Genomic DNA, 24,483 nt, shown 5'->3' on the forward strand with positions numbered 1-24,483 from the left:
TCAGATCTCCAACTCATCTTTGGGACAGTAAGACAGAATACAAATAAATATACTTATTTGGTCCCTAGCACATATTATTTGCTTCAGCAAAAATTCACTCTGGCAAGAAACAGGTCTTGGTTGAATCAAATACCCTTGACTACCTCAGTGATAGAAGATTAAATATTAACCACTCCTAGTTGTTAATAAAGTTCCTCCATCACGTTAAATATTATACAAACTCTCTCATGTCAATGTAGTAATTTTCATATCTACAGTTTTCAATCTTCTGGCCTCAGGACACTCTTATATACATAAAAATTATTGAGGACCCCTCTGCAAACTTTCATTTTTGTGACATATCAATCCATAATTATGATGTTAAAAGTTAAAGCTGGAAAATTTTAAAATATTTACAAATTCATGTATAATAACAAACTCATTCTATATCAGCATAAATGATTTATTTATGAAGAATGCATGTTCCAAAACAAAAAAGTAATTATAGTTATTATGAAAAGTAGCATTTATTTTAGTTTTGTATAACTCTTTGAAGTCTAGATTAATAGAAAGCAATTAAATTTTCTTTCCTGCTCCTTCATTCAATTTTCTGCAATAAAGCATACTGCCTCTGAAAAACTCCTTTTTATACTTGGGAGAGAACGAGACCAAAAAGACAACGTTTCAATATTATTAGGAAAATCTTTTGGATCTTGTGGTTCCCCTCTGATACACAACAATGATATCATAGAGACTCCAGGGATTCCTGGGCCACAATCTGAGAACCACGGCTTTAGTTGCGATGCGGTGGAGATTCGAACTCGTTCCGTTTGCAGTATAAGGGTCACATTCTGCAATACACGAAGCACCTGCTACCTAAAGTTCCTGTGTACCGAGTCACGATGATGGTGGGAGCAGTGGCACACCTATTTACACAACTAAAGCACAAAAAGCAGCAAAAGAGCTTGCCAGTTTTGATGGAAAAATAGAGAGAGAGACCTATTCCTTGTTCAATCTACCAACATCCACTACCCTGGGGAACCAGCAGCTCCACCTGTAATCTCTTGCCTCCTCTCAATTCATTTCCCCACATAACTCCAAGAACATTCTTTTCTTTTAGAAAATCTGATCATGTTACCCTCTCTTCTTAAAACCCTTTGGAAGATGACCTTCATTCTATCTTTTTTTTATAAAGATTGATGGATTGATTGATTTTTGGCTGTGCTGGGTCTTTCTCGCTGTGTGAAGGCTTTCTCTAGCTGCGGCAAATGGGGGCTACTCTTCACTGCGGTGTGCGGGCTTCTTGCTGCGGTGCCTTCTCTTGTCGCGGAGCGCGGGCTCCAGGCTTTGAGGAGTACCGCAGTTGCGGCTCTTGGGCCCTGGAGCATGAGCTCAGTGGCTGTGGCGTATAGGCTTAGTTGTGGTGTACAGGTTGGATGGCATCACCAACTCAATGGACATGAGTTTGAGCAAGCTCCGGGAGTTGGTGATAGACAGGGAAGCATGGTGTGCTGCAGTCCATGGGGTCACAGACTGTCAGACATGACTAAGCGACTGAACTGACAGGCTTGGTTGCTCCCCAGATGTGGCTCTTCCCAGACCAGGGATCGAATTGATGTCCCCTGCATTGGCAGACAAATTCAATCTCTGAACCACCAGCCTTCATTCTTAACAAGTCTTACAAGGTTGGGTGTAACTGGCCCCTACTTACCTCCCCAACTTCACTTCACTTTCTTGGTTCCAGTAATACTGCCTCATTTTAATTCTTTGACTGCAGGCTGCTTCTCATTATGGGGCTGTAGTCAATTTTCTTCCTTTTACCCTGAAGGCTCTTGCTTCCTCTTATATCTTAAATACCTACTTCTCCTTCAAATCTTTACTTAGCTGTCATTTCTCAGGAGACAGTTTACTTTCCTCTTTTCCCCCAAACTAGGTCAAATCTAGCTGCCTTACCATAATCTTCTCTTGCACAGCATTTTTACAGCTGCATTTTTAATGTTTATTTCCTTGATTCGTTGATTAATGTCTGTCTGCCCCACTAGAATATAATCACTCTGAAGGTCGGAACTTTGTTATCTGTTTGGTGATTTATTTGTTTGTGCTGACCACCATATTCTTAACACCGAGCAGCTTTGTCTGGAAGTGAACAAATATTTAATAAGTGGCTGAATGAAGAAACCAATGAATGTATGGTGCATCATCAAAGCAAGCAATTTCGAATTGGATAGATCTGAGTTTGCATCTTTCTCTGCCACTAATTAGCTAAGTCTCCTTGGACAACTCACTTCTCTGAGCCTCAGTTTTTCATCCATAAAGAGTAAATAACAACAATCTATTTACACAACAAATAATAATTGAATATCCCTACATTTTTAGCTCTGTGTGTAGAGCTGGGGATTCAGTGGTAAAAAGTTAGAAATAACTCATATACTCATTGAACTTAAGTTCTCACTGGGGAGACAGACAGGATACAAGTAAATGGACAAATAAATTATTGGGATAAACACTATGAAGCATCCAGGAAAGGGGTTGAAATAGAAGTTAACCAGGGGGTACCTGCATTACACAGACTGGTGAGGAAAGACATGCCTGGTGAAGGAAAATTCAAAGTGAACTCTGAATGTTGAGAGTTCTTGAGAGAAAACATTCTAAGCAGAGGAAATAATATGGGCAAATGCATTGAGCCTGCAAAGAAAATTCAGGCAGATGAAAAAAAGTGACAGTATAATGAATGAGTGTGAGAGAGCGTGGCATCAAAGGACAGTCAGGGCCACTGCTCTGCAGAGCTCTCTGGGGGGCCACTCTGGGTCTCGAGGGAGTCAGCTGAGAATGCAAAGGAACGCCGAGGGAGGAGTTGGCACATGAGGAGTGCTCAATACACAGAAGCCTTTAGGATCACGATTACCTTTTCACTAATCCCAAGAGGACGGCAAAAAGATAATAAAAAATACTGGAATTTGCCCAGTCCTGTAAAGAGGTGGCTTGGTCTCCATATGAAGAGAATCTTGACTTGTTGAGGTCTCTAGAGAACTGAATTTCACCAAAGTAATTAGTGACCTTTTCTATTAATGGTATTCATTTTCAGATAAATGTCCTGGGAGAAGGAATATAATGTTCATGTTAACATCTCACAAATCTCATCTCCTCTTCTCTCTCTCATACACACACGTGCACACATGTATGTAGGTTATGGTTTTATTTATTTTTCTTTTTTTATATATAATCATGATGAAGTGCTTTCTCCCTATCCCTAGCCTCCAAGGTCTGGGAGGCAGGTGCCCTCTCTGCCAAGGTTTTAAAAATGGTCACATTAAATATGCATTTGCTGTTGAGTTTCTCAGATTGCTTAGGGACTATATCTTTTTTCAGAATAAATCACTTTCAACAGCATATTTAATATGAGATGAGAATATCTATCCTGCTCATCAGGGTAATAATTTTTTCAAAAGTCTGAAATTATCCTGGGGGTATTCTCAGTGATATTCTTTTCCTATTGGATATTTTATCAATCTGGTGATTTTTTTTTTCTTGAGATGCTGAGTTTGATCCTATGATATTCTTCCTAGTTGACTTGATAATGATTAGGTGACAGATGCTAAAAAGCATATTAAAAAGCAGAGACATTACTTTGCCAACAAAGGTCCATCTAATCAAAGCTATAGTTTTTCCAGTAGTCATGTATGAATGTGAGAGTTGGACCATAAAGAAAGCTGAGCACTGAAAAAATGATGCTTTTGAACTGTGATGTTGGAGAAGACTCTTGAGATTCCCATGGACAGCAAGGAGATCCAATCAGTCCATCCTAAAGGAAATCAGTCCTGAATATTCATTGGAAGGACTGATGCTGAAGCTGAAGCTCCAGTACTTTGGCCATCTGATATGAAGAGTCAACTCATTGGAAAAGACCCTGATGCTGGGAAAGATTGCAGGCAAGAGGAGAAGGGGACAACAGAGGATAAGATAGATGGATGGCATCACCAACTCAATGGACAAGAGTTTGAGCAAGCTCCAGAGATGCTGAAGGACCAGGGAAATCTGGCATGCTGCAGTCCATGGGGTCGAACGAGTTGGACACAACTGAGCGACTGAACAACTAATGGGTGACAAGGTGTACACCCTTTGTGTTATAATTGCCTTCACCTCTGGCTTCCACTCTCTCCCCTCTTCCCAGTCACAGACAGTAAATCACTCAGGATAGACAGTTATGTGGCAGTAACAACCCCAGAATATCAGTACTTTACACCAATAGCTTATTTCTCACATCATCACAGGCTGGCTACACTGCTTCCCATTATCTTCCCCCGGAATCCAAGTTGACTCATCAGCCTTCTCCTGCAACAGCGCTGGTCTTGCGTCAGGGAGAAAGAACACAGGGATCTATGAGTCAGCTGATAAGGCGTGCTGCCCAGAAGCCACACATGTTACTTCACATCAATTGTCCAAAACAAATTACATGTGCAGGCCTGCCATCAGCAGTGCAGGGAAGTTTAGTCCTCTTAAAAGGAGGGGTGGTAAGTATTAGTGATCAATAAAAGAGTTTAGTGCAAGCAGGCTTCCCCAAGGAGCAGTCTATTCCTCCTGGAGGGAGAAGATGAAAAAATGATTCTGTTTAGGATGTGTGATACCTAGATTTGCCTTCTGGCTTTGTTCCATGGTAACTATACTATCTCAGACTATTTCCAAATTTTTGGCACTCAGTTTCCTCATCAGAAATATAGCAATAATAATAGAACCTCAAAGGATCATTGCAAAAATTGGAGATGATGCATATCAAGCAGAGCAATCCATAAAATTGTTTAATTCATTGTAAGTTTTATCTTGAATCTCTCGAACTATTTTCTCTATTCCAGGTCTCTATAACACCCACTGAAACCTGATTTTGCCCCATCATTCTGCTGCTTTGTTTAAGATCCTGTTTGCCAAAAGGACTCTGCTTAGGCTTTAGCCTTCTTGACTTATCATTCATCATCATTGACTGCTCCCAAGATGAAATTCTTTCCTCTCTATCCAAGGCTTATGACTCTGTGCCTACTACCTTACCAACAGTTTCCCTTTCAGCCCCTCTTCTGTTTCCTTCTCATGCACAGAGTGCCTAGTTGGCCCAAGGTCCCAACCTGGGCTCTCTTCTCTCTATACCTCTCCCATGTGAGACAGTACAGTTTGTGAAAGTAGAACTTTTAGAAGTTGGGTGTCCTGAGCCTTGATCTGATCTCTGCTACTTACTCCTCTATGACTTAATTCACCATTTCTTCATGAGCAAAATCAGGATGCTACTACTTACTTAAAGAAGATGTGTTGGAAATACAAAATGAGAGAATATACATGTGGTGCCTCGCTAGCATTGTGCATGGAGTATATTAAGCATGAAACCCATTTTAGTTCCCTCTTCTGTCCTTGCCTGCCTTGAAAATGTTCTGCAAGTCCTATCGCTTGATGTGGAGTATTGTTCAAAATCATAACTACTCACTTTTCTACTTGAGTGTTTCAGGAGGAATAATGTCAATATTGACTGAAAATCCCACCATCTCAGACTACCTGCATTTTGAAAGACTTGCAGGTGAAAACATCCATGAGACCAAGGAATGTACCACTAACTGTATTTACTTCAGGTCTTAACGTAGCATTAATTCCACAGTGTAGTAAGCAGGTAAGAGTTTGAGATTTATAGCTAAATTTGATTTGATCATTTCATTTTGACTATTGACTCAAACTTCCTAATTCTGAGCAGGTCACTTAGCTCCTCTGTACACACTTTCCTCATCTGTAAAATGGGTATAATGATCATAATAATCTTATTGCACTGTTGAGAAGATTCAATTTGTTAATAAAAGCAGTGTGCTTAAAAGAAATACGTGGCATATAGTAAGCGTTCAGTCAATATTAGCTGTCAACATTGATAGAAATGACATTTCTGGGAAGAGAGATTTTCCATTTCCTGTCAAAATACACCGTATTATGGCCCTACTAGGAGTTACCCTCATTCCTCTTCAAAGATTTCTGTGTTTTCTACCTTCCCTCCTTACAGTTTTCTCTCTTGCCACTCAGAATGGAACAGTATTTGTTCCTGGCCTCACAGGGATGTCAGGAGGATTCATGAGATAACATCCATAAGGCACTCTGAGCTCCCTGGAAGCAAGGTGTTTGATAAATAAAAGGTTATTACCACTGCAAGTGATACCTTATATTACTCTTGCCTTTTTCAGCCCAGAGGGATCTCGAAGTAGTTTGCAAAACTTGAAGCACAAACAAGAATCATTCAACAAAAGCTGAGATGAAGCAGTCATTGCACATATAGTCATTGATTCTTTAGAGCCTACAGCAATCTAAACCCACTGGTTCCATCAGGGGCATAAAAAGCACTGAGATTGATTCAAAGGGTGCTTTGAGATATGAAGTACTTAGAGGTCAGTCCACTGAACAGAAGAGGAGACAGATACTGGGTCAGGACTCAAAATGATGTGTAAAATTACCAGTCAATAAGAAAAACCAGCAGGTCAATTTTCAGACTAAACAAGGATGAAGCATGGTTTGATATGGAATTCCCTGTTTTCTACTCCGTATTCTTGCAGTCTTACATGGTGAGTTTACCTTCTATAAAACAAGCTATTCTTTTAGCGCTCAGTCGCTCAGTCATGTCCGACCCTTTGCAGCCCCATGGACTGTAGCACGCCAGGATCCTCTGCCCATGGAATTTTCCAGACAAGAATACTGGAGTGGGGTGCCATTTCCTACTCCAGGGGATCTTCCTGAGCCAGGGATAGAACTCATATCTCTAGCATCTCCTGCATTGGCAGGCAGGTTCTTTACCACCAGCACCACCTGGCTGTTCCTTTAAGACAGTCCAAATTAAGCAAATAAATCCTGAAAATATGCAAATATGACCCTAGTCTTTCACAATGAATCCTATTCCAGTATAGCATTATACCAGAAATCAATCTAATGTGCACTACTCTTGAATCTAAAGTTTTCTCATCTAACCTGTTGACATAGCTCAGGCCTGAACTCTTAACTGTGTCCACTAATTCTGCCTAATCGAATGTAAAGAATCCCACTAAAGCTATCCTAGTAACCAAACCTTCGCTACACTTTCTCTCTTCATTCCAGCCTGCTGCTTTGATTCTAGGCTTCCCTGGTGGCTCAGATGGTAAAAAGTCTGCTTGCAATGCAGGAGACCTGGGTTTGATCCCTGGAACTCTTGACTCTGAATTTTAATCCTTTGATTAAATTTATATCACATGATCCATTGGGCCTGATCTTTAATCTTCAACCACTGTAAGTCAACATTCAGACCAGGGGCTGAACTGCTAGTTTATAGTGGCCTCTTCATTCTGTGACATACAGTTAAGTACACCACAATGAAATATACTACAAGAATATCCCCTAATCCTGTGACTCAAATCATACCACAAATATCAAGTGGAAGTAAGTAAAATGTTTACAGCTGAACATATCCTATATGTATAATTAGAAGAGTCATTTGAAGATAGTAAACTTTTAACTTTAGGCTTCTGATTCTATATGCCTCATTAAACCTGGCTTCCTATACCTACATCACAAATAATTTTTGGAAACACAATATTGGAAAAGAAGCAAAATGAATTAGTACCATCTCCACTAGTTTTGAAGGTAAACTATTCAAGTAGAGTAGATTTAAAATTTTGGAAATAAAACATAATGGGATGAATAAATAACAAATGGGATTTATATTGATTACATTTGGAAATGAAAATTACTCAGATATTTACCTTACAGCCTATACCAAAGATAAGTCCCTAAAGATGCAAGATTTAAAAATAAAAAAATAAAGCCTTAAAAAATTCTAAAATAAAATATTAGACAATTATTTCATGATCTTAGAATGGGTGTGGTTAAGTTTAGTGTGACATTAAGTCTAGGGACTATATAGAGAAAAATTTTAATGTTATTACAGAAAATAAAAAAGCCCACAGCCATCACAGTATATAAAATTTTTTAAATGAAGAAACAAAAGTAATTTAAATGTAAAATAAAAAAGAAAGAATTGTTAGATGTAATCCAGGCTTATAAGATAACAAGAAAACTTATAAAAACCCAACAACAGTCTGTTCTGTGTCTGTGTCTCCATTCCTGCCCTGCACATAGGTTCATCAGTACCATTTGTCTAGATTCCATATATATGTGTTAATATAAGATATTTGTTTTTCTTTTTCTGATTTACTTCACTCTGTCTTACAGGCTCTAGGTTCCTCCAATTAAAAAATAAGTTTAAAAAATAGACACCAGAAAAAAAAATACTAAGAAGAAAATGAAAAAAAGAGAGGTAGAATAGGGTTGCAGAATATGAAGTATGACATAAATACAAGATCTTTGACATCATTCATAAACAAATTCTATGTAAATTAAAGCAATAATGAGGTACCATTTTTGAAGAGGGTTGACGAGATTGTAGGGAAAAAGATATTCATATAAATATGAATAGATTAGTATTTATTCATAAATAAATTAGTACATAAATTAGTACAATAGTTTTCAAGGTAATAATTTTCCAGTTTCTAATTTTACATGGGTTTGTTTCCTTTCACACAGCATCTTCATTTCTAGTAATCTATTCTAAAGATACAAACAGATATGAATTGAGAAAAAAATTACTTATTAAAACAATGTATACAAGTAGAGAAAAGCTAGAAATTTCTTTAGTGTACATTACTACTTGTTAGAAATGATGTGGGAATAAAAAGTCAAGTTTTAATATTGAGTAACGTTTTAGCATTTTCTAATGTTGAGTGGTAGTGTATGAAAATATGAAATAAGCACACAGAAGAAAAAGGACAATCCCATTTTTGAAAAGACATACACACACATACATAAGTATGTATCAGTATGTGTAGTGGGTGTGTACACATAATATAAAAAAACATTTGGAAAGATATAAACCAAAATGTTACCTTTGGAGCACAGGATAGCAGCACTCTTTCTGTTTTTTTAAGTTTTGGGGTTGTTGGTTTTTTTTTTTTTCAAATTTTTCATTAGAAAACTGTTTTCTAGAATCGATGAAAGATATAAAAGAAATCAAAGAAGAGCAATGTGAGCAAGTTAGAGAACAGTATAACATGAAAATATTTGAAATAATGGATCTAAAATAAATACTTAATATCTCTATGGAAATTTAGAATTAGCATTACACTCTGAAAGTGAGATTATGGTAAGATTTCACCTATTTGTTTACAGTATAGTATTTTAGTTTTTACTTGACAGTGCCACTCAACATTAGAAAATACATTAAAACCTGATCATAAATATTGTCCTGGAGATCGACCTCAGTATGGTGTTAGCCACCAAGCCTAAAGAACTTGTGTTGACCTAGGGACGACTTCTAACCTTTGTGACCTCGAGTCTCTTTCATAAGATCATGGTGATAGCGTCGTCTCTCACTACATTTGTGCAATTTAAGAGTGAATCAGAAACAGTGCCTGAACTTGTACTATAAAAGTATTAAATTAACATGGAATTGAGCAGACAGTGCAGTAAAAGTACCCAAACTTCCCAACTCATTTGTTGCTCCCAATTCTTTAGGATTAAATGTTAACTAACATAAATAACTGTGACATATTTTACCATGCCTGATACACAGTACGCTCTCAGCTTTTGCTTGTTTCACTGAATTAAACTGATCAGAACTTTTTTCTGTATATTTCATGTTGCCCCAATAATCTGAAAAGTGGTTAAACCACAAGCAGTCATTACCTCAGTCATATAACCTGGAGATTCATTTATGGTAAGATCATTGATGCTTTAAATTGAGTCCTTCTTCCTGATTCACATTATTATTTTGATATTAAGTTCATTACCAGTGGCCACTGTATTCTATGTGGACAGTGTGGGGAAGGAAGGAAAGAAATAGTAGGAAAAAAGAAAAATCTTAGTACCAGAATGTCAACTGTATAATTGAGTTTGGCAAGAGAAAGTTAGGACCCAAACCATCTTCAAGAGCTACTTAAATAAATGTCAATTAAAACAGCATATATGCTGTGACTTTCTTAATTTCTCAAATTATGTTTTCTTATTTCCAACATGGAGACAATAATGCCTTATGTTCCATTTGAAAATTAAATAAAACATAAGAGAAGCACCTGGAGCAGTGACTGGCACAAAGTAGGCACCCAAAATATCAATAACATTAACAATATTTATTCCTTTATCCCAGTGGTTCTCAACCAGGGGCAATTTCATCCCCTAGGGAAAACTAGGAGACTTTTTTGGTTGTCACAGTTGGGAGGGTGCTTAATGCTGGCATAAAGTGGGTAGAAACCAGAAATGCTGCTAAACATCCACAATGTACAGGGTGGTCCCACAAGAATTATCTGGCTCAAAATGTCAACAGTGCCAAGGTTAAAAAAAAAGAAAAAAACCTGCTTTACTCCCTAGTTTCTGAAATCCATTATCTCATGGTCTGAGACAGTCAGGGGGACTTAGAGAGCACATTCTGACAGCACATATACAGACACAGTTTAGAGAGATTTCCTTAGAAGTCTCCCCATCTTTTCCTCAAGCACTACAAGGCTCTATTTGGGTGCCCTGTGTTTAACATTCAAATGATATCACTCCTTTGCCATGGCACCTCCAAGCCCTTTCCTTCTGTACCTGGAGTGTCCATGTGCTTCACTGCTGTAATGACTGCATTCTTCCCTCCCTAAGGCCCCAGTCTGTCTCCTTATGGTCTTTAAAATCCAATTTAATTGGGTTGAATTGCCTTTCGACTCCTCCGCTCCTCTGTAATAGCAAGTCCCTTTAATTCTCTCTCACACTCAGTCCCTCTTCTCATTTCTACTACTCACTAACTGAAGTCAATGTATTACCTTTAATTTATTTGGGGACTCTAAATAACACACCATAAAAGTTAGCATTTATAGCATGTATTCATTTTTTTGCTATCCCGTTACAACACTGAAGTTAATAAAATTGACATCTAATTACAACTAACAAGCATCGTCTTATTAAAACTAAAACAATAAAGAAAGCAGTGAAGATTGCATTACCCATGTGATGCATTCTCCTACAGGAAATACTAGTTACCAAGGCTATGGCTCAGTGGCCCCACACGACGGGGTCAGTGTCAGACACCAAGGAAAGAAACCTGGAGCTTCACTGAATGTTTTAAACAGACTGGCAATCCTAGAATACACTAAGACTGAAGAACAGTTAGGATTAAATTGAAGAAGCCAGGTCTTGTTAGTATCAAAATACAAAGGGAGGACTCCTGTGAAGGAGATGACATAGGACAAGAGGGAGAGATATGGAAGAACCAGTAGAATGTGTGACACAAGCTTCGAGATCTGTTGAGAAAAACCAGAACCGCTGCTGCAAGCTGGTCTGTGTTGCTCGGGTATCTTTCTTACAGTCTAATTGTTGAATGGGCTTCCCAGGTCGCGCTAGTGGTAAAGAACCTGTCTGCCAATACGGGTAGATGTAAAGAAACTTGGGTTTGATCCCTGGGTTGGGAAAATCCCCTGGAGAAGGGCACAGCAACCCACTCCAGTGTTCTTGCCTGGAAAATCCCCATGGAAGGAGCCTGGTGGGCTACAGCCCATGGGGTTGCAAAGAGTTGGACACAACTGAAGAGACTTAGCACACACACACACACAGGTGTTGAATGGATCCTTTGCTTTGTGTTAAAAGCACAGTCAGAGCTTAGAAACAGAGACTCTAAGTGCAGGAGTCAGAGGAGACACACCACTCCTCCCTACATCCAGGAGGGCAGGTTATGAAAGCCCTCTCTGGTACAAAGAAACTAAAAGAGATTGTGAGCTCCTGGGTTTTCAACAAGACAAGGTTTATTAATCAGAAAGCAGGAAGGATAATTCTGCTCTAGATTATTTCAAAGACCCAAGTTCTGTTTCCAGGTTCTCCAATAGGAGTGATGAGGGTAGGACCACCTTACAGTTCTACCAACTTCAGACAGCCGTCACATGCGTTGTCTCATTTGATCCTCACCAAAACCCATGAGATCAGAGGTTCAGGCCATCACATTCCCAATTTAAAGAATTTGGAAACCAAGACTCTGCGTGCAGTGACTCTAACTCACATGCAGAGGGCATGAGCAGGACTACAAGTCAATCTACAGCTCTTAAAAACCATTCCCATCGTTCTATCTCTACTTGAGAAACCATACATTCAATTTGTTAAGTGGGCAGACTCTGAACATTACCCGGCTTCAAACCCCAGTACCCCTATTTGCTAGGTATCAGACCTCATGGAAGTTATTTATCTTCAGTGTGCTCCTTTGTAAAGTGGGTTAAATAATAGGACTTACCTCATAGGGTTGTCGTGAGGATTAAGAGCTAATGCATACAAAATGCTTTAAAGCATTTCTAATGTGTTCTTTATGAACACCCAATAAGCCTTAAATTTTCCTTTTCTTTTTTCAAGCTTTACTAGTATAAGGTAATTTAACACACAAGCTTTCATGCTTACAAGGGAGTGAATAAAATTAGCCTTACTTCATATACTGTTAAGAGAACTGAGATGCCAGTGACTGTCTGAAAGTGAAAGTCACTCAGTCATGTCAGAGTCTTTGTGACCCCAAGGGCTGTAGCTCACCAGGTTCCTCTGTCTATGGAATTCTCCAGGCAAGAATACAGGAGTGGGTTGCCATTTTGCTCTTCTCTGCCAGATTGCTCGTGCCCTATGGATCCACGTGACCAACTCACACTTCCTTATGATCATCACACAGAATTCACCTTCTTGGTGAGATCTTTCCAGGACACATCATTTAAATAAATATAAATGTTCTCTTCCTGTCTCCCCGTCTCTGCTTTACTTACTACCATTTTCAAATTTTGTGTTTGCAGTCTCTGTTCATTGTGTAGCTTCTGCCATCCTTTATACACACTTGAATGTGAGCTTTTGAGGACAAGATTTTCCTGGTCTGTTTTACTCACTGCTATATCTCCAGAACCTAGAATAGTGCCTGACATATAACACATGCTCAATGAGTATCTGGAAACAGAATGAATGAATGAATGCATGCATGGGTGTGATAATACCAGATGCAGATTTAGACACAGATCAGGTAGGAGTTAATTACAGAGACAAAGGAACGCTCTGATCAGAGCTATTTTGGACTAGTTCACCCAAGAAAAGAAATGTTTCCATATTGCTCATCCTTCTTTACTGCAGCACGGATGGTTGGGGTCCATGTATGTCTATCAGAATGGTCCTTTGCTTCCCACCTGCCATTGTTTAAAAAGGGTGTGTGTAGCATCCTTGGAAAAGTCTGAGATAGACAGGCCTAGAGTTGATCTGAGCAGGATCTAGGAATTCCTGCTTTCTCTAGCCTGCAATGCTGTCCAGTAGCTCTCTACTGTGGTAGACAGAACAGGTGGCCACACCCCAGCCTCTGAACCCTGTGCGTACGCTGTGACACACAAGAGGACGTTTAGGCTGCAGAGGGACTCAAGACTCAGTTAACTTGAGTCAGGAAGAGAGTGTTCTGAAATATCCAGGTGGGCTCCACGTTATCACAAGAGTCCTTTATAAGTGAAAGAGGAAAGGAGTCAGAGAGAGATAACAGTAGAAGCACTTGAGGTCAGAGTGATGCAATTGCCAGCTTTGAAGAAAGAGGTCATAAGCCAAAGACTTCAAGTGACCTCTGCAAACCAGAAAAGACAAGAAAACGTATTCTCCCCTAACGTCTCCAGAAGGGACACAGTTCTGCTCATATCTTGATTTTAGCCCAGTGAGATGTATTTCAGACTTCTAATTTTTACACATGTAAAGTAATAAATTTGTGCTGTTTGAAGTCACCGATTTAGCGGTAATTCATTGCAATGGCAATAAGAAACGAATAAGCCTACCATCATTTCTAACCAGTACCTTCATAGTTAGCACTACCATCAAGTACAAGAGAAAATCCAGCCTGAAAGTATCCTACCACAGAATTTGACAGAGAGAAAGGCAATCTTTGCTTGCTTTGTCATTCAATTTACATATGCCCCAAAGGGTGAGACTTGAGTCCCTCCTTCCATCAAGTACATAAAACAAATGCTATCACCAGGCATAAAGTCTTAGTGATAAACTTAATTTTCTATATTCCAAATGCCATCCAGATAACAACTCTGACTAAAGCTTTGTTTTTCCCCTCTCTCTAGACACATATTCTGAAAGGGTAGCTAGACTAAACTAGTAAAAAAAAGTATTTCCTTCCTTTTAGCAACTGACAAAACATGCATGCTTTCCACTCAAAAGAATTTAGATTAAAATGGCACCTTCCATGAATTACGATGGTTTGAATTTTTCTAATTTAGCCCAATTTAAGTAAATTCCTACCTCTTGCTTCTAATTATACCATTTTCCTCTCTTTTTTTATGATCACTAGAAGACCAGAGATCAAGAAAAAAGGAGTTAGCACTTGAAGCTGATTTTTTTTTTTAAAGAATGTGTTTTCTCAATTCAAAATGGGAAAGGCTTTCAACAGCAGGTCTGTAGATTTTCGAAAATCCTAATTAGACTGAATTAAATGACTAAAATGCTACTAATTACTTTTTAATTTCAAGAGAGATGTTTACAAAGCACAGTGTAATGGGTAATACAGCACTTCAAATGATTACTAATGTTGCCATTTTGTTTGACTTAATCTCAATTAGTATAAATCACATTGTCATCATTGTTAATTGCCATTTCTCTCAAGCAAAATGCTAATTTCTCTTTATAATCTTACAATTGTTGTTTGTTTTCTTCAAAATATTCCATTTGAAAGGCCTAATAAAGAGAACATTTATAGCCCCCCTATTTTCTGCAGTTTGAAGCAAATGTGTTTGTTTTTATCCTATTTGGAAGGTAGTGGTAATTCCTACTTACTTTTTAATAAAATGAAACTTTTAACTTTGTTGTCATGCCAAATGTAAATTAATGGGTAGTTAGGTCCATAGAAGAGTCTTTCTCCATCTGAATGCCAGGTAGAGTTTCCATTAATGATTTCTAAGAGGCATCATTTATGTTTCACCTCTCTGAAGAAATTCATTATTAGAAAAGAGGAAACAAGCTTTAATCAAAAGAATATAGAAATGTTACGGGTTTTTTCCTTCAGTTTCTTTCTGCTGTTCTTCTACTCATGTGGAAATAAAATCTTTCCCTTGAGGCAATTATCCCATCAACCATAGACTACTGGTTTTCCATTCCTTTGCCACTGTATATCCTGGGGAAATTTCCCCCTATTTTTATTGTCATAGAGAACCTTAAAAATCATGAAGATACAATAGTTCTCAAATGAGGTTTTAACCTTTCGCCAACATTTTAAGAGCTCTTCTAGACTTAAAACCATTTTTCTTGGGGGAAAAAAATGTTTAGAAATTAGATATTAACATTTTTTTTCTCACACAGATGTTTTTTCTTAAGTCTTTAGTGCAAACTAATACAATATTGTAAAGTTTAAAAATAAAATAAAATTTAAAAAAATTATCTCTAAAACTTAGTAGCTTAAAAAAGAATAGTTTTTCACTCACGATTTTGTGGGTAAGAATTTTGGAATGGGCTTGGTTGGCTGGCTTGTCTATGTGCCATGTACCATTGCTGGAGGCAGCCAAAAATGTAGGATCGACTCCCAAGAGGGCCGCCTCATGCATACATCTACATCTAACAATTTAGTGCCTTACACATTGCCTTACTCCACATAGCGACTCAGCCTTCAGAACCTGTCCTCTGGGTTGGATTTCTCAGAGCAGGACAGCCTCAGCGTAGATGGATTTCTTTCACAGAAAATCCAAAAGACTGATAGAAGCTGCATCTTACAAATTCTAAGATATCCCTCCATCCATGCTTTTTATTTAAGCTAGTTATTAAGGTCAGCACAGATTCAAAGAGAGACCAATGATGCTCTCTCTCAAAGGGATGAGTAGCAAAGTAGAATCTCTCCCCTTTTAATGTACCAGAGTACCTACAGCTTATATGCAAATTAACAGTACAATGAATGATTTAAAATGCAAACAGATATTGATGGACAATTTTGATAACATCCTTGTATAGTATAGCTGCCTACTCTTTTTCCCTCCACAATCTAAAATTTACATGCTGCATTGTACCCTTCCCCAATCAAATTCACATGATAAAGCCTTGACCCCTGCAATGGGAAGGTATTTGGAAATAGAGTCCTTGGCAGTTTAGCCACTGAGTCATGTGACCCCATGGACTGTAGTCTACGAGATCTCTCTGTCCACGGGATTCTCCAGGCAAGAATACTGGAGTGGGTTACCATTTCCTTCTCCAAGGGATCTTCTCAACCCAGGAATCAAACCTGGATCTCCTGCAATGCAGGCATATTCTTTACCAACTGAGCTACAAGGGAAGCTAATAGAGTCTTTAGGAAGTAATTTAGTTTAAGTAAGGTTGTAGCTTCCCTGGTGGCTCAAACAGTAAACAATCTGCCTGCAATGCAGGAAACCCAGGTTCAATCCCTGGATGGGGAAGATCTCCTGGAGAAGGAAATGGCAACCCACTCCAGTATTCTTGCCTGGAGAGTTCCATGGAGAGAGGAGCCTGGCAGGCTACAGTCCACGGGATTGAAAAGAATCGGACATGACTGAGCTAATAAGTTTCCCTTTCAAGGTTGTAAAAGGCCTTCCCAGGTGTCGCTAGTGGTAAACAATCTGCCTGCAAATGCAGGAAACATAAGAGATGGTTTGATCACTGGCTTGGGAAGATCCCCAGGAGTAGGAAATAGCAACCCACTTGCTGGGAAAATCCCATAGATAGAGGAGCCTGGAAGGCTACAATCCATGGGGTTGAAAAGAGTCAGACACAACTGAGAAAACACACACACGAGGTTGTAAAGATTGGGCCCTAATCCATAAGACTAGTATTCTTATACGAAGAAGAGCTCTCTTGCTCTCCCCCTCCTCCCCAATCCCACACACTCAGGAAAGGCCATGTGAGGCTGAGGCAGCCCTCTTCAAGCTAGGAAGGAAGGCACCATTTGATCTTGGACTTCCTGACATCTAGAACTGTGAGAAAATAAATTTCTGTTGTTTAAGCCACCCAGGCTATGATGTTTTGTTACAGCAGCCCAAAGTAACTAATATATTTGAGATCCTATTTGATTAACATGATAAAATATAATTTGGGGCAGGTATATTATGTTTAGTAGTTGCAGAGTTCTGTTGATTTTGGCTTCTTCAGGATTCATTTCTCCTTCTGTTAATAGCAAATTGACTTTTTTTTTTTCTTTAAGAATTCATCCTTCTTCCTTTGGATATAGTACTCTGGGACTGTCAACCAAAGACTCCTTTACTTTTTTTTTTTTTTTTTTTTGCCAAGAAGTAGATCTGTTACTTGATCTAGACCAATAATGCTTCTCCTATAGAATTTAAATCATAAAAAAATGTGGCACAAAGATGAAAATCATTTGGTCTACATGTTTCCTGATGTTGGTACCCTGCAACATCTAATACTAAAATCTTCTCTAGCACTTTTATCCTAAGCTTTCCTAAACATGGTTTTTTAGAGTGTTTTCTCTGACTTCTAGCCACCTTTTAGTCTTGATTTGTTGCTGCTACTCACCATAGCACCACTTTCTATTTCTTTAAAACAAGACCAACGGATCCTAACAGACATCAAAATTGGAACAATGAGTGGTGCGTCCTAAGTCACTTTAGTCATGTCCACCTCTTTGTGACCTCATGGACCATAGCCTGCCAGACTCCTCTGTCAATGGGATTCTCCAGTCAAGGATCCTGGAGTGGGTTGCCCTACCCTCCTGCAAGGGATCTTCCCAACCCAGGGATCAAACCCATGTCTCTTACATCTCCTACATTGCTAGGTGGGTTCTTTACCACTGGTGCCACCTGGGTGGGGCTACCCATAAACATTAGAATGTAAGCTCAATGAGTGTGAGGAGACAGCAGTCATGAATCATTAGGCATTAACTATATAATTTCACAATACATTGAATAAACACTGCAGACATTCAAGAAAAAGATCCACAGTCATAGTTAAAGATATATAATGGGTATAATCAATATAAAAAGGGAAAATATTAAGTCAGTATTCAGGTTAGTTAAATATCTTAAAAGTTAGTATCACCTTTATATTTCTTTAGCCTTTCATGCGTTGAAGACATTTTTACACGGACTCATTCATATGAACTTCTCCTTGCCTCTCTAAAGTATACCAGGTAAGCAAGGAACAATGCAATCTGTGGAAGAGCTGTAACAGTTTAGAACTCAAGTCTCCAGGTTTCAAATTGTAGTCTTTTCACTGTATGTTCGGTAATGCAGCTTCTTGGTCTACCAGCCAGCTCACTACTACAGAGGACCTGAGCTTTCAAAGCAGTAGATATGTGCTCCTAAATGACAACTTACTAGATAAATTCAGAGTGTGCTTAGTCACTCAGTTGTGTCTGACTCTTTGTGACCCCATGGACTGTAGCCCACCAGGTTCCTCTGCCCATAGAATTCTCCAGGCATGCCCAGGAATTCTCCACTGGAGTGGGTTGTCATTTCCTTCTCCAAAGAATCTTCCTGACCCAGGAATTGAACGCAGATTTCCTGTATTGGCAGGCAGATTATTTACCATGTGAGCCACCAAGGAAGTCCTCAAAAGACCTCGGGCTTCCCTTGTAGCTCAGCTGGTAAAGAATTTGCCCACAATGCAGGAGACCTGGATTCGATCCCTGGGTTGAGAAGATCTCCTGGAGAAGGGCAAGGCTACCCACTCCAGTATTCTGGGCTGGAGAATTCCATGGACTGTATAGTCCATGGGGTTGCAAAGAATCGGACATGACTGAACGACTTTCACAAATTCACAGAGACTTCAATCTAAATGATTACTAGAGGTTATTTGTTTTAGATCCTGACCTATAGTGAGTGTTCAATACAGGTAGTTATTACTGTGTGTGTCTGTGTGTATGTACTCAGTCACTCAGTCGTGTGACTCTTTGTGACCCCATGGACTGTAGCCCTCCAGGCTCCTCTGTCCATGGAATTTTCCAGGCAAGAATACGAGGGTGGGTTGCCACTTGCTATTCCAGGGATCTTTCTGACCCAGGGATTGAACCCGCATCTCCTGCATTGGCAGGCAGATTCTTTACCACTAGTGGCCCCTGGGAAGCCCAGCAATCACTGCCACTACTACTAAATACCATGAAAACTCTATTATTTCTAATTTGACTTTTCCTTATCTTTGTTCCAAGAATGTCATTTGCAGTATTCAGATCACTCATTGGTCTCAAAATGCTCTTCTGAATGAGATCTCAACTTCATAACCTTTATACATGGTAGCACGTTTTGACCATTCATTAAATGGTAAGAGACAATACAGAGAAGGCAAAACTTCAATAGTTGCGTAATTGCTGTGCTTTGAACTTTGTTCAATACCATAAGGTTACTTTCCATCTCAGTTCTGCTGATCCTATATGAAAGAAGCGTCCCCAGACAGCACCACAGCATCTGAATTCCACCAGAATGGCTGGATTTCTCTTGCAGACACAACTAGTTGGTACTTGGCAAAGTCTGGTTTTTGAGACTGATTCTAGAACCAGGTTGTAACAGCAGTTGGTGTCTAATAAAACCAGTGATATTTACTCCTTAATGCAGTCCCTCTTTCCAGGGTATGCTTTCTCTGAGGATTGATGGCCGTTTTTATTGTCTGAGCTTGTAAAATGCAAAATGATTAAAGGTACATCTATTTTTTCAGTCCCATCTCTGTCATTTCTTTAGTCAACAGAGGCAGAGTCCTGGCAGTTTCACATATGCTTACATAAAAGGTCAAGTTTAGCCATCAGTGCTGAAAAAAAAATCTTAAAGGGCAAGATTGCTGCATGGTAATGAGTTTGAGGAGCACTTTCAGGCTGACGATAAGCTGAAGGACTCTTGATCTTTCAGAAAGCTCCCCATTTCATTTCTCTTCCCCAGCATGAGCCTCACTAAACAGATCCATTTCCATATCATTATAGAGCATGAAAAGGAAATCTCCTCTCCAGAGCCACAGCTTGGAGTCATTCTATTAAAGTCTTTTCCATCTTCCCAGGCCCCAATGCCTGTTTCTTTGACATTCCAGGACACCTCTCAGCTTTGACTTCTGTTTGATTTACTCTCACTGCGGGCTGCCAAGGTCTCTCACCCTTTCCTTTCTGAAAATACTTCTGTTCACTTCTTCTCTGTCCCATATCAAGCTTTCCAATTGCACATTTCATTTAGGAATTTTAATGTGGCAGGAGAAAGAGCTCAACAAAACTGTTGTGGGTGGGAAATGATTGAAGTACAATTGTGAAGTGAATGCTCAGCATAGCTTATACTAGAACTTCAGGCAATAGTTTACTGAGTGAGCCATCTCTCCCCAGAGGTGGCCTCATTAACCAAAGAATAAACACACACATCCGAATGTTCCATCTCTCCCCTGGAGAGAAGGCAAACCTGTAAAGAGCATCTGCCCCACCTGTCCTGGGGACAGGCTGCTGCTATCCAGGTCATAAGAAGCAAGCTGGGTCCGGCAAAACTTGGACACGATAGGAACTGAGTTGGGGCAAAGAACCCAAAATCATTAGAGAGGAAGTAAAGCCAAGCTTCTGGAGAAGGAAATGGCAACCCACTCCAGTGTTCTTCCCTGGAGAATCCCAGGGACAGAGGAGCCTGGTGGGCTGCCGTCTATGGGGTTGCACAGAGTCAGACACAACTGAAGCGACTTAGCATGCATGCATGCATGAAAAGCCAAGCTTCAAATCCTAGGGATAAGTAAGAGCTGTAAATGTGATACAAATCCAGAAACTAGAAGCTAGGGAATCAAGTGTGTGAGACAGGTATTTGAAGGGAGGAAGGAGATAAAACATTCTGGGTTCAAATTCCAGCGCAGCTACTGACTGACTCGAGGGCTTTGGGTAACTCTCTGAAACTATTGTAAACCTCTATTTTTTCACCATTTAACTGAATTCAATCTTGTTATTGCTTTGTTGTTTAGTCACTAAGTCGTGTCCGACTCTGAGACCCCATGGACTGCAGCACGCCAAGATTCCCTATCTATACTATCTCCTGAAGTTTGCAAAACTTCATGTCCATTGAGTCGGTCATGCTATCTTCCTCTAATGTTAAGATGAGGATTAAATGACATAATGTTACTTACTGGGATGAATATTGTTTAAAATACTAAACTCTTATGCAAATAAAGACCAATCAATGAGAATAAGCAGAGGCTATTTAATTAAAGCTTGTTCTACCAAGTGGATCAGCTACCATCACTTACATTTGGCAGAGACTCCAAGGCAGCCAGAGGAGTGGGAAAGCTTTCTAGTGAAAAAAGGGAAAGACTTCAGGTAAGTTCTGAAGTCTGTTGGAGTGTGCAAGCTAGAGGGGAGCTGACTACACAATTAGTTAGACAGTATGTTTAGCTATTTCTGATTGTCCAGGGACAAATATTGTAAAGGTGTCAGTTATTAATCAAATTCCAGCCATTTGAGGCCAATTGTTACAGGGTCACTGTTTAGCCAGACATAGTGGTCTGACTTCCTGCAAGACTGATTTATAGTAGACTGGCTTCTAGGCTGATTACTGCAGATCATGATAATGTCCTGGGACACTTGCTTCAGACTATGGGTAACAGTTCTGTCTTTACATACGATTGGGCCAATGTCTGCTTGTATATCCAGTGTATAACTTCTGCAGTTTTCACTTCTCTTAAGCAAATGACTACCTGGACCTCCCCCACCAAATCTTACCATCTGTTTCAAGGTTTCAGGGAAAGGGTAGAGATAGGCTGCAATAATGAGGCTATTGCTCAAGTTTTATTTTTAAATTAAATTTTAAATGTATTTTAAATTACTCTAAAGACAGTAGTCTCTAGAATATCAGCTTTTGCAAAGACAGAAAAGAGATTTCTAATTTCCAAAAGACTCCTTCACAGGCGTGATCCTAAATTACTCAGATCAAGGAAACCCTCATGACTCAATGTGAGAAGTCCTTTTGCAGTTTTCTTCACAGGAAGATAATAAAAAAGACAAAGAAGAAGAGAGAAAGCTTTGTGCCAAGTCAGTTCAAAGAAACCTTCCAGTTTCCACAGGCAGCCTAGGGCCATGAATATGTTTGCTGAAATGAAATCCTATGATACTTAACGACATCTAAAAGATTCTCAGGGCTTTCCAGGTGGCTCAGTGGTAAAGAGTCTACCTGTCGAGCAGGAGATGCAGGTTCAATCCCTGGGTCAGGCAGATCCCCTAGAGAAGAAAACGGCAACCCATTCCAGTATTCTTGCCTGGGAAATCCCATGGACAGAGGAGCCTGGTGGGCTGCAGTCCATGGGGTCGCAAAGAGTCAGACACGACTGAGGGACTAAACAACAACAATAAAAATTCTCAGTTCCTTGCGTCCTTAGGAACACTTGAAATCTTGCTGTTAATAAACCACTCTGTAAAGTTATGCATTGCTTCTTAACCTCTTCTTTAAAAAAAAAAAAAAAATTCTGGTCTTTATCGTGTTCAGTCCTTTCCATGCATTACATTTAGGAGACATTTACACAGAAGCTAAGAAGTCAATCAGGATGGTGAACAGGCTCAAAGCTATGTTGTATAAGAATGGAATAAGGATTTCTTAACTTCAGCACTGCTGACGTTTTGGACTGGATGATTCTTTACTGTGGGAGCTCTCCTGTGTACTTTTTTAATGCTTGGCAGCACCCCTGGCCTCTACTTTCTAGATATAAGTGGCCCCCCTCCCCAGTTATAACAGCCAAAAATGTCTCCAGACATTGCCACATGTCCTCTGAAGTATAAAATTATTCCCAGTTGATAACTACTGGAAAGTGAAGATTTCTGTACAGAATTCCTAAAGAACTTGTTAAAATGATTGACTCCAAGGATCCACTGTGGAGATTGTGACCCCAAAGGACTAGAAAACAGTATGTCTTTAGAGTTTCTCCGAGCTCCGATCATCAGTTTGGAAATCACTTTTTGGTTACTAACCATGAATAAGAATTGACTCAAAGGGATCTTATAGCCATCTTCAAATATTTAAAACTTTGCCTATAGAAATGAGACTCAACTTTTTCTGAGTAGCTATAAAGAAAAGAGAGCTCAAACTAAATTAAAAAACAAAATAACATAAAAATGATTCGAATAGAACAGTAATCTTTTTTAAGTGAAGTAAAGTAGGTTTACAATATTGTGTTAGTTTCATGTGTAGAGAACAGTCATTCAGTGTTTTTTGCAGTTTATACTCCATTATAGGTTTTTACCTATAGATAATGAATATAATCCCCTGTGCTATATAGTATGCTATTGTTGCTTATCTTTATATATATATATATTAATTTGTATCTGTTAGTCCCAGGCCCCTAATAGAACAGTAGATTTTTTTTATAACTGAAGGCATTTAAAGAAAAGTTGAATGACCATTTGTCAAGAAAGTTATAAAAAATAAATAAAATCACAGAGGATTTTGAACAGTGACCTTTAAGGCATATTCTAATTCTGAAATAATATGATTCTATTTAAATAAATTATGCCTTAGTGCAAGTTAAAATATTGGATCCTTTTCAGTCTACATTGAAATAAAGGAAAAGGAATTAATGTTACTTCCATCTAAATCACAAGTTCTCAATCCTGGGTAGAGAGCAGAACCACCTGGGGAGCTTTCAGAAAATACGAATATTTGAGCATGTGGGGAGTGAGAGTCCCTGGATGACTCCCTGACAGGCTCCCCTTACCTCAACATGCAGACATCAGCTTATCATTTTGCATGTTCAGATGAGAGTTCTAATGTAAAAGATCGCACAATTGGCTCAGGCCTCCAAATTTCTGAGTAGTAAGATAGACATCTAGTTCTCTCTGACTTTAAAGACCAGTTCTCTTCCTCATGAGTCCCACAGTGGCTCACCAAAGAGAAGAAAGGAAGAGTAGATATTTTTGAACAGCTGTTCTCTTTCAGGCCTTTGGTGCGTGACCTCAGAAAACGTTAAAATGACCTTCGTCTTTTTTTGACAGTTTTGTCTCATGCTAACTGAAGAGCAGAACTAAAACAATGAGAACCAGAAAAGACGGTTGTTACTAAAAAGGGAGAAAAATTATACTTAAAATAAAATTTAGTGAGCCTTAATTTCCCAGAGAGGAACATGTCTACTGAGAAGAAGGTGAATCATTATACTGTGTGAATGAGGAGTCTATTACCAGGCATGCTGTTGTTGTTTCGTCACTAAGTCAGGTCTTTTGCAACCCATTTGGGCTCTTTTTGCGAATCATGGGCTGTAGCCCACTAGGCGCCTGTCCATGGGATTTCCCAGGCAAGAATACTGGAGTGGGTTGCCATTTCCTTCTCCAGGGGATCTTCCTGACTCAGGAACCTGCATCTCCTGCATTGGCAGGCAGATTCTTGACCGCTGAGCCACCAGGGAAACCTGTTACCTGACAAAGTTTGCACAAATTCCTTCCACTGCTGAAAGTCATGATCCACATTTCACAGATGTAGTTCACACTTCCATCCTAAGGTGTCACCCCAACATATGAATTTTAATCAGATTGAGGAATTACCTAAGATTTCTATCATATCCTAACCC

General features: G+C 39.2%; 1 long non-coding RNA gene across 1 annotated transcript in view; it reads right to left on the minus strand.

Moving 5' to 3' along the window:
- Positions 1-8,950: 8,950 nt before the first annotated feature.
- The window catches only part of LOC129629336 (uncharacterized), a 604,584-nt gene continuing 589,051 nt past the window's right edge, over positions 8,951-24,483 (minus strand). Inside the window, exon 11 of the long non-coding RNA XR_008703175.1 lies at positions 8,951-8,999. This is a non-coding gene — a long non-coding RNA (uncharacterized LOC129629336). The remainder of the gene's footprint in view (positions 9,000-24,483) is intronic.

This window comes from Bubalus kerabau, chromosome 15, assembly GCF_029407905.1.
Source record: "Bubalus kerabau isolate K-KA32 ecotype Philippines breed swamp buffalo chromosome 15, PCC_UOA_SB_1v2, whole genome shotgun sequence".
NCBI lineage: Eukaryota > Metazoa > Chordata > Mammalia > Artiodactyla > Bovidae > Bubalus > Bubalus kerabau.